The sequence below is a fragment of the Mobula hypostoma genome, chromosome 7, assembly GCF_963921235.1.
Source record: "Mobula hypostoma chromosome 7, sMobHyp1.1, whole genome shotgun sequence".
NCBI lineage: Eukaryota > Metazoa > Chordata > Chondrichthyes > Myliobatiformes > Myliobatidae > Mobula > Mobula hypostoma.
Genome location: NC_086103.1, coordinates 25475101 through 25492794, shown reverse-complemented (window position 1 = coordinate 25492794; position 17694 = coordinate 25475101).

Below are 17694 nucleotides of genomic sequence, written 5' to 3'. Positions count from 1 at the left end.
TGAACTTCCAGTCAAGATAGCGCCAGTGAGCAATGATTCCTTGGGTGACATCTTCCAGATTGTCAATTATTTCACTATTTCTACGGGCTCTACTTATTCTTTTTATCTTAGTTGTGTTTTTCAAACTGTTGGAACCAGTGACTTACAGTTTGAAGTTCAATTGAGTAATCTAGCGCTCTACTGTCCCCAAGAAAATTCCAGGAGAGGACCATAAGCTCCTCAAGGAGAAAACTAGAGACAGGGTATGGGGCCATTTCTTGCCAATCAAAGTGTTGAGGAAGATTAAACATTGAGGTGAAGGCAGAGGAGGCCAGGTCGAGGGTCACCCTCCACAGAGGCCACGGGTCGGTGGTCACTCTCCATAGAAGGACTGACTTCAAGCAGTTCCTCTCCTCAATGCTGATGGAGGATGTTTTCCAAATTTTGAGGTTTATGTGATTAATGGCGTGGACTGTAGTCTATATTGGTCTCCTTCAGTTTACCGTGTTTTCTTTCTTGTTGCTGTCATGTACCCCGTGACAGGTTAAAGAACCAGCAGAAATGGAAAACACTTCGGATTCTGGTATTGCTATTAACTAGTACTATTTATTAGTAACTACGCAATACAGTAATATAATTTCAGATATATTAAACAGGTTAGCAAAGATTATATGGATATAAGTGTGGAAATATATGAAAACCAAGATTCTTCAAGCCTAGGGATAAGTAGATACAGTCTTACAGTGATCAGTAAATTTCAGTTCAGTTCATGGTATTGAGTCGAGTAGTGATGGAGAGAGAGAGAGAGAGAGAGAGAGAGAAAGAGGTTTGAGTCTTCAGGTGAGCTGATGCCGTCGATCTTGCCGTTGCCCTCCGAAATCATTTAGAAGTCACCGACTGTGACCACAACAAAGGGGACCGTTCTTCTATGGTGGAATTATAAACCCAGACAAGGGTCGGACACGAATAACGCCCCACCGGTAACACCTTTTTCACACGGCAAGAGCCACTGATCGATCCACCCAACCGATCCGCCAAACACCCACTTTTCTGTGGGCACACAAAGCTCATTCAGTGTCCAAAATCATGTGTCTGTCTGCCTATCAGCTGACCTTCTATTTATCTCACCATGTTGAACACCAGCTGTCCATCAAGTAGCTCCTCCCTTCTCTCTCTGTAAGAACACAGAAGCTGGCAGTGTCCTTGCAAAAGTGTAAACACGCTGCAGAGAAACCATAACACCATCTCAAAGCAGTCTTCACTTCTCTGTCTCTTAATAACAAGGTTCTTGTGTTGAACAACTCTCTCTCTCTCTTTTTAAAAGAACAGTTCATGGGGGTAATTCAGGGTCCTGTCACATTGCCAATTGCCGGGTTGGGGTTTGGGGTTAGTGGGTTTGAGGTCCTTGTTTTGTGTGAGGGTGCTGCTGGGGATTTGAGGCTGATGCTCTCGCTGGCGTTTTTTCGTGTGGGCTTTTGTGCGAGGGAGGGAGTTGGGGGTTTGGTGATTGATGTTCAAGCTGCCATTTTCTTGGTGGGCAATCTGTTTCTTTTTACAAGGGAGGGATTTGGAGGTTTAGAGTTTGCAAGTTTTTGATTCTTTTTCTTTTTTGTGCAGGGGTGGGGGGAGAGTTGATGCCTTTTCTTTCAACAACCTCCATGGTTTTTCTATATTTCATGGCTATCTGGAGAAGGCAAACCTTTGAACCTTAATATATGTATAATTTTTACTTAATGTCAGAGTTTATTGTTTACTTCTGGGGTTTAAGTAAATATCCTGATGTTGACCTGATGAAGGGTTGTAGCCTGAAATGTCTGCTCTTTATTCCTCTCCATGGATGCTACATGACCTGCTGAGTTCCTTCATTGTTTTGTGTGTTTTTCCCTGGATTTACAGCATCTGAAGTATCTCTGCAGTATCTCTTGCTTAAGTAATGTTATTTTTAATATTCAGATTTAGTTTGTAGGCCTTTGACAACAGTGAGTTCTCAAATAGTCAACACAGCAGTCAAGGGCTTGGACATTAAGATTTTATGGCTGAGGCCTAATCATGCTGACTGCCACCTGAATTGAACTGAATTGACTTTGAATTGAATTGACTTTATTACTTACATCCTTCATATACACGAGGAGTTAAAATCTTTGTGTAACGTCTCCATCTAAATGTGCACTGTGCAATTTATAGTGATTTATAATAAACAGCATGTACAACAAGACAGTCAATATAACATAGAAAAATTGTATCAGCATGAATTAATCAGTCTGATGGCCTGGTGGAAGAAGTTGTCCTGGAGCCTGCCGTTTCTGGTTTTTATGCTGCGGTACCATTTCCTGGATGGTAGCTGCTGGAACAGTTTGTGTTTGGAGTGACTCAGGTCCCCAATGAACCTTTGGGCCATTTTTGCACAACTGTCTTTTTAAACGTCCTGAATAGTGGGAAGTTCTCATCTACAGATGCACTGGGCTGTCTGCACCACCCTCTTTAAAGTCCTGTGATTGAGGGAAGCCTTGAATTTGGGCTTTCGGGACAAATGGATCTTTGAGGCCATAGTAAATCTCACCATGAGGAGAGATTGAGTCTTCTGGGACTGAACTCGCTGGAATTCAGAAGAATGAGAGGAGATCTTATAGAATCATATAAAATTATGAAAGGGACAGATAAGATAGAGGCAGGAAAGCTGTTTCCACTGGTAGGTCAGACTAGCACTAGGGAACATAGCCTCAATGTTCGGGGAAGTAGATTTAGGAAGGAGATGAGGAGGAACTGCTTTTTCCAGAGAGTGGTAAGTAAATCTGTGGAATTCTCTGCCCAGTGAAGCTGTGGAGGTTACCTCAGTAAAAATATTTAAGACAAGGTTGGATAGATTTTTGCATAGTAGGGGAGTTAAGTGTTGTGGGGAAAAGGTATGTAGGTGGACATGAGTCCGTGCCCAAATCAGCCATGATCTTATTGAATATCAGAGCAGGTTCGATGGGCCAGATGGCCTACTTCTGCTCCTATTTCTACGTAACAGCATAGTTTGAGGAGAGGGCTGGAGTTTGGGGGGATGGGGAAGGTGAATGTGACAACCATTGTTTGACCACAATGGCAATATATCTATAAGATTAGTTGAAGTTCCGACAGTTGGGTGCCAATCACTTGATACGGCAGGAATCTGGTTCTCTTCTATTCAGAGATCCTCATAACTTCTTTCTCTGTCTGTTCACTCGAAACAATTGCAACTCATCCACTGACTTGTCTTGAAACTCCATTACAGAAAGACAACTTCCTAGCAAGGAGCAAATAATTTACTCAGTGCCAAACCTATTATGAAGAAATATAAGGATATGCATGATAAGCCATTAATCTCCAGAAATTTGCTCTGCTGATATTCAAAGGCATGTTAATGTGACATTACCTTAACTGTTACAGTGAAGGTGCTGGACCAGTTAAAATAAACAGATTAATGGCTGCAATAACATAATGGAATAAATGAGGCAAGGTTTTGTTTGGTAATCCCCTGACTAATAACTTCTTAAAGATCAAAAATGCACAACTCAATTAACAAAAATTAAAATCTCGGCAGAACATTAAGAATGAATGAAAACCTTATTAAACCATAACAATGCTCTGTTTCTCTGTAATAAACTGCTGTACAATTTATTTGTATAATTTACTTATGTTCCTTATGTGATTTATGGTGTAAATCCCATCACTAGAAACCATAATTTAATAATTCTTTTAAACCTTCTATTATCCTTACTTCTACTGGCTCCTTCCCCCATTGAAAAGCATTTAACAAATTTACAAACAGATGTGCACCCTTGATCTTTCAGCAACACAATGTTTCATTTCTAAAGTTGCAGTTCAAGCTGAAAAATTTGTTGCACGTTGTGCTTGATGGAAGCCCACAGCTTATGTTGTTGGAGACAAAGAAATATACAGAGTGCAGTTTCACGAATCTCAATTCGAAGTCCAGAGACTGAATCCCTTCTTGGCTTTTGGCTGACTTAACCGCCCTCAATTTATTCTCTTTCAATACAGAATGAGTCAACAGGGAAAAGAAGATGCTATGGAAGATGATTCTGGCAGAAGAGGGCAAAAAGATTAAAGGACAGCCTTCAGGAGGGCAATAACAGCACAGTTGCATAGGAAGGAATAAATGTAATGCTTGCAATGCAGTCACTGTTTCACAGAAAAGGATAATGTTGACTGAAATATATAAAGCGATCTAATTATCTGGCAACAAGACAAATAGTATCTGTGAAAAAGCACAGTTTTAATAAGAGGACAGAATTAATATTTCTTTATAAGTCATGCTTCGAGGAAAAATGCGGGTGATATTTCACATCAAGATTCAATCAAAGGTTCTAAAAATGCTACCTTCAATTTTCGGAAGTCTGAAATAGAATTGCTGCAGTACAAAATTTAGTACAATGGGCCAGATTCATTCTCATTGGCAGCTGTTCTTTCCCATTACTCTTGGGCATGGATTCTCTATGGAACTTTCTTCAGAACAGCATGATTTACAGAGTCATTTACCCTCAGCAGGGATTCTGGCACCAATGTGGAGCAGGAAAAGAAAACTCGTGCCATCTTAGCCAATCTGAATGAAGAATTGCAATTGAAGAATCAGGAGTCTGACCAAGGAATTATAAACTGGGATATTTAATTTGATCTCCAATCAGATTCAGAAAGCAACATAAAAGGAGCTGAGGGTGGACTGGGGGAGAAAAGATGATAAGAGAGAAAAAGGTGGTTAAAAAAACTGTTTTAGTCATCATACAGTGTCTAAAACAATAATTAAATTCTGAAAGAATTTAAACTTGTAAAATATAATGTTCAGTGACAGAGATGCTGTAAGGCATTAGAATTAGGACTCATTGTACCATTCAAAATGTATTTATACTTGAATAGGCAGGAAATTTCTGCTTAGAGAATATTTAGAGCAACTTCACTGCGTCTGTCAATGAAAGAATATTATAAAACAACTCTGTGTTTGGTTGAACATGCAGAGTCTTTGGAAGCCCCCTCTCTAAATTACAGATAGATTATAGTCACATCTGTTACATAAAAAAAGAACATAGATCACTACTGCACGGTAAAGGCCCTTCAGCCCACAATGCTGTGCTGACTTCTTACCCTATTCTAAGTTGACTCTAACCCTTCCCTCCCACATCGTCGCCTCGTCGTCTGAACCCTTAGTGTCTAGGTGGCACATGGGGCCTCCGCAAGGGTCTCCCTCCCACATAGCCCTCCATTCTTCTATCAATCATGTGCCTATTTACCCATTAATTCCAAAGTCAAATCCCATCCGTTCCAGATGGATTTCATGTAATTCAACAAAAATAAAACATTTATTTCTTTCCTTAAACCACAGCATAATCAATCTAAATAGCTTGCCCTGTTTTGGATAAAGGCATTGCAATGTCTAGCCAGAAGTGTAGCGGTTAACATAACACTATTACACAGTCAGGAACACAGGTTCAATTTCCACTGCTCTCTGTAAGGAGTTTGTACATTCTCCCTGTGACTGTGCGGGCTTCTCCCCTGCTGCTCCGGTTTCCTCCCACCTTCAGAACACGTGTGGGTTAGCAGGTTAATTGGTCTCATTAATGTAATTGGGAATTGGGCAGTGTGAGATTATTGGGCCCGAAGGGCTTGTTAGCATGCTGTATCTTTAAGTTAAAAAGAAAAAAAAAATTGTCAACAGCTGAAGGGAGGTACAAAGCCATCACTTTCAAACTCAAACATCATCTAGTTTTTAGTTGCATATTTGTTAACTGGCTGCTGTTTCTGAGTTTAAGAGTCATATCGATACAGTTGCTTCTCCCCATCATTTTTCAAAGGCAAACATCACGCAGATTGCCTTTTCAAATCCTGCAGGTCATGAAAGGCATCAATGAAAACAACACAAGGTTGTACGCCATCAAACTTTAAAATATTGAAGAGACCATTGAAAGAACATCATCAGTGAATGTTAAGAAGTTGAAGGTCAAACAATTAGGGGGAGGGAAAATATGGTTACTCTGTTATTCTTTTCGTCTAGTCCTATGCTCTTTTGATGACATTCTCACCCTCTCACTGCTCCCGTTCACTCATTGTCCAGATAACCTTCATTGCAGATCACCTTAACCCCATGGTCACTCCAGTTTTACCCCATCAGAGATTTGCCACTGGGTGGGAGGAGCCTGTGACGGGACTGGGTGAATGGAACGTGATGCAGGTCATGTTAAGATTTTGAATTAGCTTAAAATGTTGCCAGCTTTGGAATTGCCTATTGTAGAAGTAAAAATGGAAGAACTAATGACTTTAGCAAGATAAACAAAAGTAGAGGTGATGGTGAAGGCTGATGAACTATCTAATGGAGTGGACATTATGTCCAAAGATCAATTTGTGATCAAATTATCCCACGTTGGTTTCACCTTGTGTGGTTCATATCTTAGGCAGTGCTAAATATGGAAGGAAGTTACAAATGATTTTATGGCTGGGTCTTCAGGGGAGACATAAGGAGAGTGCTGAAAATATTAAAAAACGTCGATAAGGTACGATTATCTTTGTTTGTCACATGCACATCGAAACATTAAAACGGACAGTGAAATGCGACATTTGCCTCAAATCAAATCAGCAAGTATTGTGCTGGGGACAGCCTGCAAATGTTGCCAAGCCTTTCGAGCCAACATAGCATGCCTACAATTTACTAACCCCAACCTGCGCATCTTTGGAACATAAGAGGAAATTGGATCACCTGGAGTAAACACAACCGGTCATGGAGAGAACGTATAAATTCCTTCCAGAGAGTGGTGGGACCCTCAAACTCGATCGATGATTGCTGCCACTGTAAAGCGATGGCTTCAAATGCTGCACCACATAGGGCATCATCTGTAGATAAAGAAACAGTTGATCTTTTATCCACCAATTTACTTTCAGTTAAATATTTTCTTTCATAAGCCCTGCAGGCCTGTGCACCTGTGTTTGTTAATTGTTGTCTTATCAAGAGTCATTAAGCCCCTGTGCTTTCTGTTTAATCTGACTGGCACAGGTTTTTTGCACAATGTGATTATATAAAGTGGTCTCCCAACTAATGCTTACCACAGGGTCCTTATGTTTCAAGAATTATCCATCTTGTGGTGTCCTTTGGTCAAGTCACCAGTGTTCAGTTGAAATGCCCATGAATAAACACTTCTTTCTGTCTCTACATGGGAGTCTGTTGTTCCTCCAAAACTGGGTTTTGTCAGAGCACACCATGACAATTTTCCTTGGAAAAGTTGCTTGGGGTAGGTGGGAATATGGAGTTGAGATTAGACTCAAGGCATCCATGATCATGTGAACTGAATGGTCCTTCATGTATTTCTAATTCAAAGAATTAGAGATTGTTTCTGTAATCCTGCAACACCATGTCGGCATAAGGAATGAGAGTCATAGAGTTACAGAACAAGGAAAGCAGGTCTTTTGACTCTGGACAAACATGCTCACCAAGTTGTCTAACTAAGCAACTTCCATTTGTCCACATTTGGTCCACTTCCCTCTAGATGTTTCCTGTTCTTGTACCTGCTCAAGTGTCTTTTAAATATTGTAATTGCTCCATTTATGCATCACACTCTGTTTGGAAAAGTTGCCCCTGTGGTCTCTTTTAAATCTTTCCCATCTCACTTCAAACCTGTGCTTTCTAGCTTTGGACTGCAGCTATTCATGTTATCTACACCTCTGTCAGGAACAAGGGAATTGATGCAAATGCCCTTCATCCTTTTGTACAAATGAAAATAAACTGGACCACATATCAGTGATAAAGTTTTCCTTACCACATCTGCTCATGATTTTTCTCCTAGATATGTATCTGAAATATTTTGTCTTTCCAGTTCAATTTTAAGGATAGATTAACCTTGTAATGGTATTTGGTTCATTTGTCTGCAAAGCCCTAACTTAAAAGGAGATTTTAAGCCCTATCAGGTATGTATCTGCAGGCACCCTAACTCAAACTATGCTAATAGGAGCAGGAGTAATACATCTGGCCCATCGAGCCTTCTCCGCCATTCAATAATATCATGGCTGATTTGGCCATGGACTCATCTCCACCTACCTCCCGTTTCCTCATAACCCTTAATTCCCCTACTATACAAAAATCTGTCCAACCTTGTCTTAAGTATATTTACTGAGGTAGCCTCCACTACTTCATTGGGCAGAAAATTCCACAGATTCAGTTCCCACTGGGAAAAGTAGTTCCTCCTTATATCCATCCTAAATCTACTCCCCCGAATCTTGAGGCTATGTCCCCTTGCTCTAGTCTCACCTATCAGTGGAAACAACTATTCTGACTCTACCTTATCTATGTCTTTCATAATTTTATATGTTTCTATACGATCTCCTCTTATTCTTTTGAATTCCAGCAAGTACAGTCCAGGCAATTCAATCTCTCCTCATAGTCTAACCCCCTCATCTCTGGAATCAACCTAGTGAACCTCCTCTGCACCACTTCCAAAGCCAGTATATCCTTCCTCAAGTAAGGAGACCAGAACTGCACGCAGTATTCCAGGTGCAGCTTCAACAGTACCTGTACAGTTGCAGCATAACCTCCCTGCTCTTAAGTTCATCCCTCTCACAACAAAGGCCAACAGCCCATTTGCCTTCTTGATAGCCTGCTGCACCTGCAAACCAACCTTTTCTGATTCATGCACAAGCACTTCTAAGTCCCTCTGCACAGCAGCATGCTGCAATTTTTACCATCTAAATAATAATCTGCTCTTTCATTTTCCCTTCCAAATTGGATGACCTCACATTTACCAACATTGTATTCCATCTGCCAGACACTTGCCCACTCACTTAACATATCTACATTCGAAGAAGGAGTCTGAGAGTCTGAGTGGGAGTGCCGAGAAAGAGATTTTTGAAATTTTCGTTATTTTTTTTCTCCAACTGCTTTCTGAGAGGCGGGACTGCGCAGGCGTGTGACATCGGGCAGTGCAGCGCGGCAGATTTAAAAGGGCAGACATCCTGCTTCGGATTTGATTCGAAGAAGGAGTCTGAGAGTCTGAGTGGGAGTGCCGAGAAAGAGATTTTTGAAATTTTCGTTATTTTTTTTCTCCAACGGCTTTCTGAGAGGCGGGACTGCGCAGGCGTGTGACGTCGGGCAGTGCAGCGCGGCAGATTTAAAAGGGCAGACATCCTGCTTCGGATTTGATTCGAAGAAGGAGTCTGAGAGTCTGAGTGGGAGTGCCGAGAAAGAGATTTTTGAAATTTTCGTTATTTTTTTTCTCCAACGGCTTTCTGAGAGGCGGGACTGCGCAGGCGTGTGACGTCGGGCAGTGCAGCGCGGCAGATTTAAAAGGAACAGAGCCTCAGAGAGCGGGCAGCGTAGTTTGCGGGCTGCGGACTGAGCCGGGAGCAGAGTGAAGACTTAAGGGCTTCGGCTCACCGGGCTTAGGTGGAAGCGGGCGAGGCGAGGAAGGTTTGACATTCATTTTCTGTTGCTATTTGAGGAGAGGGGCATTATGACTGTGAGGGCAGTTTGCTGTTCTCGGTGTCGGATGTGGGAGGCCCTGGAGTCTCCAAGCCTCCCGGACGTCTACATCTGCGCCAAGTGCATCGAGATGCAGCTCCTAAGGGACCGCGTTACGGAACTGGAGCTGCAGCTCGATGACCTTCGTCTGGTCAGGGAGAGCGAGGAGGTGATAGAGAGGAGTGGAAGGCAGGTGGTCACGCCGGGGCCACGGGAGGCAGACAAGTGGGTCACGGTTAGGAGGGGGAAGGGGAAAAGGAAGGTGATGGGGAGTACCCCGGCGGCTGTGCCCCTTAACAACAGGTACTCCTGTTTGAGTACTGTTGGGGGGGACAGCTTACCCGGGGGAAGCGACAGTGGCCCTGCCTCCGGCACAGAGTCTGGCCCTGTAGCTCAGAAGGGTAGGGCAAGGAAGAGGAGGGCAGTTGTGATAGGGGACTCGATAGTAAGGGGGTCAGATAGGCGATTCTGTGGACGCAGTCCAGAGACTCGGATGGTAGTTTGCCTCCCTGGTGCCAGCGTCCGGGATATTTCTGATCGTGTCCAAGATATCCTGAAGTGGGAGGGTGAAGAGCCAGAGGTCCTGGTACATATAGGTACCAATGACATAGGTAGGAAAAGGGATGAGGTCCTGAAAGAAGAATATAGGGAGCTAGGAAGGGAGTTGAGAAAAAGGACCGCAAAGGTAGTAATCTCGGGATTACTGCCTGTGCCACGCGACAGTGAGAGTAGGAATGTGATGAGGTGGAGGATAAATGCGTGGCTGAGGGATTGGAGCAGGGGGCAGGGATTCAAGTTTTTGGATCATTGGGACCTCTTTTGGCGCAGGTGTGACCTGTACAAAAAGGACGGGTTACACTTAAATCCTAGGGGGACCAATATCCTGGCAGGGAGATTAGCGGGGGCTACTGAGGTGACTTTAAACTAGAATGGTTGGGGGGTGGGAATCAAATTAAAGCGGCTAGGTGTGAGGAGGTTAGTTCACAACAGAGGGATGGGAACCAGTGCAGAGAGACAGAGGGGTGTAAAGTGAGCGTAGAAGCAAAAAGTACAAAGGGGAAAAGTAAAAGTGGCAGGCCGACAAATCCAGGGCAAGCATTAAAAAGGGCTAAGAGAGTTGTAAAAGAGCGCCTGAAGGCTTTATGTGTCAATGCAAGGAGCATTCGTAATAAGGTGGATGAATTGAAAGTGCAGATTGTTATTAATGATTATGACATAGTTGGGATCACAGAGACATGGCTCCAGGGTGACCAGGGATGGGAGCTCAACGTTCAGGGATATTCAATATTCAGGAGGGATAGACATGAAGGAAGGGGAGGTGGGGTGGCGTTGCTGGTTAAAAAAGAGATTAACGCAATAGAAAGGAAGGACATAAGCCGGGAAGATGTGGAATCGATATGGGTAGAGCTGCGTAACACTAAGGGGCAGAAGACGCTGGTGGAAGTTGTGTACAGGCCACCTAACAGTAGTAGTGAGGTCGGAGATGGTATTAAACAGGAAATTAGAAATGTGTGCAATAAAGGAACAGCAGTTATAATGGGTGACTTCAATCTACATGTAGACTGGGTGAACCAAATTGGTAAAGGTGCTGAGGAAGAGGATTTCTTGGAATGTATGCGGGATGGTTTTTTGAACCAACATGTCGAGGAACCGACTAGAGAGCAGGCTATTCTGGACTGGGTTTTGAGCAATGAGGAAGGGTTAATTAGCGATCTTGTTGTGAGAGGCCCCTTGGGTAAGAGTGACCATAATATGGTGGAATTCTTCATTAACATGGAGAGTGACGTAGTTAATTCAGAAACAAAGGTTCTGAACTTAAAGAGGGGTAACTTTGAAGGTATGAGACGTGAATTAGCTAAGATAGACTGGCAAATGACACTTCAAGGATTGACGGTGGATATGCAATGGCAGGCATTTAAAGGTTGCATGGATGAACTACAACAATTGTTCATCCCAGTTTGGCAAAAGAATAAATCAAGGAAGGTAGTGCACCCGTGGCTGACAAGAGAAATTAGGGATAGTATCAATTCCAAAGAAGTAGCATACAAATTAGCCAGAGAAAGTGGCTCACCTGAGGACTGGGAAAAATTCAGAGTTCAGCAGAGAAGGACAAAGGGCTTAATTAGGAAGGGGAAAAAAGATTATGAGAGAAAACTGGCAGAGAACATAAAAACGGACTGTAAAAGCTTTTATAGATATGTAAAAAGGAAAAGACTGATAAAGACAAATGTAGGTCCCCTGCAAACAGAAACAGGTGAATTGATTATGGGGAGCAAGGACATGGCAGACCAATTGAATAATTACTTTGGTTCTGTCTTCACTAAGGAGGACATAAATAATCTTCCAGAAATAGTAAGGGACAGAGGGTCCAGTGAGATGGAGGAACTGAGCGAAATACATGTTAGTAGGGAAGTGGTGTTAGGTAAATTGAAGGGATTGAAGGCAGATAAATCCCCGGGGCCAGATGGTCTGCATCCCAGAGTGCTTAAGGAAGTGGCCCAAGAAATAGTGGATGCATTAGTGATAATTTTTCAAAACTCGTTAGATTCTGGACTAGTTCCTGAGGATTGGAGGGTGGCTAATGTAACCCCACTTTTTAAAAAAGGAGGGAGAGAGAAACCGGGGAATTATAGGCCGGTTAGCCTAACGTCGGTGGTGGGGAAACTGCTGGAGTCAGTTATCAAGGATGTGATAACAGCACATTTGGAAAGCGGTGAAATGATCGGACAAAGTCAGCATGGATTTGTGAAAGGAAAATCATGTCTGACGAATCTCATAGAATTTTTTGAGGATGTAACTAGTAGAGTGGATAGGGGAGAACCAGTGGATGTGGTATATTTGGATTTTCAAAAGGCTTTTGACAAGGTCCCACATAGGAGATTAGTGTGCAAACTTAAAGCACACGGTATTGGGGGTAAGGTATTGGTGTGGGTGGAGAATTGGTTAGCAGACAGGAAGCAAAGAGTGGGAATAAACGGGACCTTTTCAGAATGGCAGGCGGTGACTAGTGGGGTACCGCAAGGCTCAGTGCTGGGACCCCAGTTGTTTACAATATATATTAATGACTTGGATGAGGGAATTAAATGCAGCATCTCCAAGTTTGCGGATGACACAAAGCTGGGTGGCAGTGTTAGCAGTGAGGAGGATGCTAAGAGGATGCAGGGTGACTTGGATAGGTTGGGTGAGTGGGCAAACTCATGGCAGATGCAATTTAATGTGGATAAATGTGAAGTTATCCACTTTGGTGGCAAAAATAGGAAAACAGATTATTATCTGAATGGTGGCCGATTAGGAAAACGGGAGGTGCAACGAGACCTGGGTGTCATTATACACCAGTCATTGAAAGTGGGCATGCAGGTACAGCAGGCGGTGAAAAAGGCGAACGGTATGCTGGCATTTATAGCGAGAGGATTCGAGTACAGGAGCAGGGAGGTACTACTGCAGTTGTACAAGGCCTTGGTGAGACCACACCTGGAGTATTGTGTGCAGTTTTGGTCCCCTAATCTGAGGAAAGACATCTTTGCCATAGAGGGAGTACAAAGAAGGTTCACCAGATTGATTCCTGGGATGGCAGGTCTTTCATATGAAGAAAGACTGGATGAACTGGGCTTGTACTCGTTGGAATTTAGAAGATTGAGGGGGGATCTGATTGAAACGTATAAGATCCTAAAGGGATTGGACAGGCTAGATGCGGGAAGATTGTTCCCGATGTTGGGGAGGTCTAGAACGAGGGGTCACAGTTTGAGGATAGAAGGGAAGCCTTTTAGGACCGAGGTTAGGAAAAACTTCTTCACACAGAGAGTGGTGAATCTGTGGAATTCTCTGCCACAGCAAACTGTTGAGGCCAGTTCATTAGCTATGTTTAAAAGGAAGTTAGATATGGCCCTTGTGGCTACAGGGGTCAGGGGGTATGGAGGGAAGGCTGGGTTCTGAGTTGGATAATCAGCCATGATCATAATAAATGGCGGTGCAGGCTCGAAGGGCCGAATGGCCTACTCCTGCACCTATTTTCTATGTTTCTATGTTTCTATATCCGTCTTACTTCCCTGTCTAATCTCTGCAACAGGATCCAGCTACCATTTGAGTGACAGGTTTTCTATCACTACAACTGAGGAGATACTCAGGGTTAACAAATTAATTTAAACAAAGTTTAGTTTATTTTGAATGATATGTTTAAATTTAGAAAATACTTTAACACATATTTAAAACTCACAGAGGATTTCTAATTTATAAAAAGATCTTTGACTTACAAAAATTTATAACTACAAAGTATTTCCAAACATATAATGCTTATAAACTAGAAGAACATACCACATGTTGCAAATGAAAAAGCCAGCTATCACAGAAAATGAAGGTTGAGGAATGGATTTTAGTGCCTTCTATCAGCCCACCTTTCTGTCATTCTCCTTGTTATTCCTAACCATCCCCAATGTTTTTTAATATATACTGTTCTGCTACTAGCTGACATTATTTGTAGGTGGTGACTTTCAGATAACTTTGCTGAAATAAAGGAATTCATACAGGTGAGCTTCTGTGTACAGAGATCCCATACACACAAAATTAATGTTGTGAGGTCTGACTCCGAGTACACAAATATCCCATCGATTGAGTGATCATACCTGTGGTTATGTTTGATGAGCTAAGTGACAAAATAAATGTGGTCTAGAACCTTCCTTGGTCTCTTTGATAATGATGCAAATAATTTAGCTGTTGTTGCCTGGTTTGATGTCGGCCAGTTAACATATTGTCTTACGTTGATTAAACATTGTCCTACAAGACCTCACTGTTAACTTGTTTACAACAAGAAGCTGAGCAAGGAATATTGGTTAGAAGTTTAACTTTGTTGCAAACAACTCTGACTCTTTGGAAAGGTCATGCTGCTGTGCTGGAAAGCTGAGGTCAGCAATGAACCTCGGGGCCCTGGGAAGTGAATATCCATCACACCATTACTATGAATGTGACTTAATCTATGTGAAATCTAATGATTCTCAATACATAAAACAGTTTTAAGGGTTTTTTTTGTCCCTTCTCAAGCAGCAGAGTAAACTTGAAAATGCATAACCTGTCATTGTAGTATCTTTCGAATATATTTATCATTATCTTGCTGACTGATACAGAGAAAGAAACCACATCATTAAATAATGCAGATGACATTCTGAAAGCTCAGACCTCACTGCTCTACAGGTGAGTCCTTTAATTATTATTCAGCCAGAAGGCATCATATTTAACCCCACCGTATTGTGACACACAAGCAGAAATAAAGATTTGACATTTAAACCTCTTTTGGTGTACCAGAGTTCCCCATTAAATGAATCAATTATTACTGCATTAACCACGGCACTGTGTCACCACGTTAGTGACCCTCACTGCTGGGAAAGATATTCCACAGTTTACTCAGGAGACTAGCTTACCGTCTTTGTTCACACAGTGACAAGAACGAATTATGTTTAGTGGTCAAATTTCCCGAGGGAGAAGTGCGATCCGAGCTGTTCTCACGTTGAAGCAGTATCCTGAATCATATTAGAGAAAAAGGAGTGAGAGCTACTCCAGTTTCTCTTTAAGCTTCTCCTTCTCTCTAGGTCACTTAAGAGTGATGGATGCTGAGAGCAATAGAGTAGATTATGACCGTGTTTGAAGGCACAAGAGATTACAGAAGCTGTAATCTGGAGCAATGGAAGGCCTTTGGATGAAAACCTACAAAAAGGTCATGGATTCATCCCAGTACATCATGGGTAAAGCCCTTCCAATCATTGAGTGGATCCACATGAAATGCTGTCATCAGAAAGCAACACCCATCATCAGAGAAACCCACCATCCAGGCCATGCACTCTTCTCACTACTGCAATTTGGTAGAAGGTACAAGGGCTGCAGGACTTACACCCAGCAGGTTCAAGAACAGTTACCACCCCTCAACCATCAGGCTCTCGAATAAAAGGGGATAACTACACTCACTTGCCCCATCTTTGAAATATTCCTACAAGCAATGATCTCACTTTAAGGGCTCTTTATCTAATTATCTCATCTTCTCATTAGTTATTGCTATTTATTTAAATTTGCATTTGCTCAGTTGTCTTCTGCACTGTGGTTGATCTTCGACTGATCCTGTTACATCACAACTCGGTAGATTTGCTGAGTATGCCCACACGACCTTGACGTCTTATATGGCGATATGCTGCTTATTTACTTTGAGAATAATGTTTGTTTTCAACTTTGAACAATCTGCTGGAGGAATATAAGGGATCAAGCAGCATTTGTGGGAAGAAGGAATTAATGCGCTTCTGAACGGAAGAGGTTCTGCAGAAGTTGGGAGTTCAAAGCAACACACACAAAATGCGAGAGCAACTCAACAAGTCAGGCAGCAGCTAGAGAGGGGAATATGCAGTCAATATTTCAGACTGAAGCCCATCATCAGGACTGTAAAGGAAGGGGGAAGAAACTAGAATAAGAAGGTGAGGTGAGGGGAAGGATTACAAGCTGGCAGGAGAGGGGAGCTGAAGTGAAAAGCTGGGCGGTGATAGGTGGAAGAGGTAAAGGGCAGAAGAAGAAATCTGATAGGAGAGGACAGTGGACAATGGGAGAAACAGGAAAAGGAGGGGTACCAGAAGGAGATGGTGGGCAGATGAGGAGAAGAGAAGGGGTAAGACAGAAGCCAGAATGGGAAATCGAAAAAGAGAGAAGGGGAAGGGGTGAGGAATTACCCGAAGTTGGAGAAATCAATATTCTTACCATCAGGTTGGAGAGTACCCAGATGGAATATAAGGTGTTGCTTCTCCAACCTGACAGCGGACTCATCGTGACTGTAGAGAAGCCCATTGACTGACATGTCAGAATGGGAATGGGAGGAAAAATGATGCAGGATTTCTTCTCAAAATTGGTGCCAACCAACTGAGTTCCCCCAGCAGATTGTTTATTGACACAGTGTTTGGGACTACCCCATAGGCAGTATGGAAAGCAAGTCAGGTTGGATGTACACCATTGATCCCTTTGCATTGGGAAATGGGTGTTGGGTCAAATGGCCTTTGTAAATTGCTCTTACTGTAGGTATGTGACAAAAGAATCAAATGGGAACATACATGTGGAAGGAAATAAATTACAGGAATAGAGGGGAATCAAATGACCAATGGGATTGTTCTGCAGCAAGTTGGATGGACTCAATGGATCAAGTGGCTTCCCGCAGTGCCAAAAATATGCCAAAAATTTAAGACAATATATGTGTTGATTGACAGGATGCAAGTACCTCCAAACTCTTCTTGAGGCCTAGTCAACAAATTTGCTTTCTAAGGATATTTTAATGTTTGGTTAATTTCACCATGCAGGGCCACCAGCTAAAATAGATGAGGCCTTACAATTACAAGGCATTTTTTTTAATTTAATGAGGTAAATAGCAAACCAAATACAACATATCATCCTTGCATCATTTAATGGTGACAACAGTAATAAAAGTAGTAAATAGGAGGATAACCTTGCTGCAAAATAGAAAAGGTGCATCAAACACTTTGACATGAAGCAAGTGCCCTTTTAATGCTTGAGCCTTCAAATCCTGTAAACTCTCAGCTAATCTCAGTCCATCATGGTCTTGTATGACTGAGCTCTTCTCAATACCGAGCTTCTAAGCGGATTTCTGTACACAAACATGTCTTTTCCATAAACTGTGAGGAGGGGGTAAAACAATTTAAACTGCCTGTTGGATTATCCTTTTGAGGAAGAATTATTTCAATGGTTTAATCTCTTTAAATGCAATATCGGGTGTAAGCTAAACCTCACAAGTGTTGATATGTTGATGAGGCAGAGCGGAAGGAAATGCAGAGTGAGCAGATCTGAGCTGGCAGGAACGTATTACCATGGATTTGGAAGGTGGTTTGAAGTAATACTCTGAAAACTGTCTGTACTTGGAGAGAGACTTGTGTTTTGTATTGTAACTCAGATCAAAGTATTTTACAAACTATGTCCAAATCTATGCAATAAATGAACCTGTCTGCATGCATTATCTAACTACTTGAGATGTAAAGAACTGATAACATGAGAATAGTTTCATCAATATGTATTTACTATTGGAAGTCATTTTGAATTACGGTCTAATTACTTTTATAGAGTTTGAGTAGAATGTAATGCAAGGCTCACATGAACAGTGAAGCAGTTATATTGAAAGGGACATACATAGTTGTAAAACATGTTTGAAACCCAAGAAGATAATACCGCTTCCTAATGTTTCCGTGTGCAGAAATTACAACATAAACTGG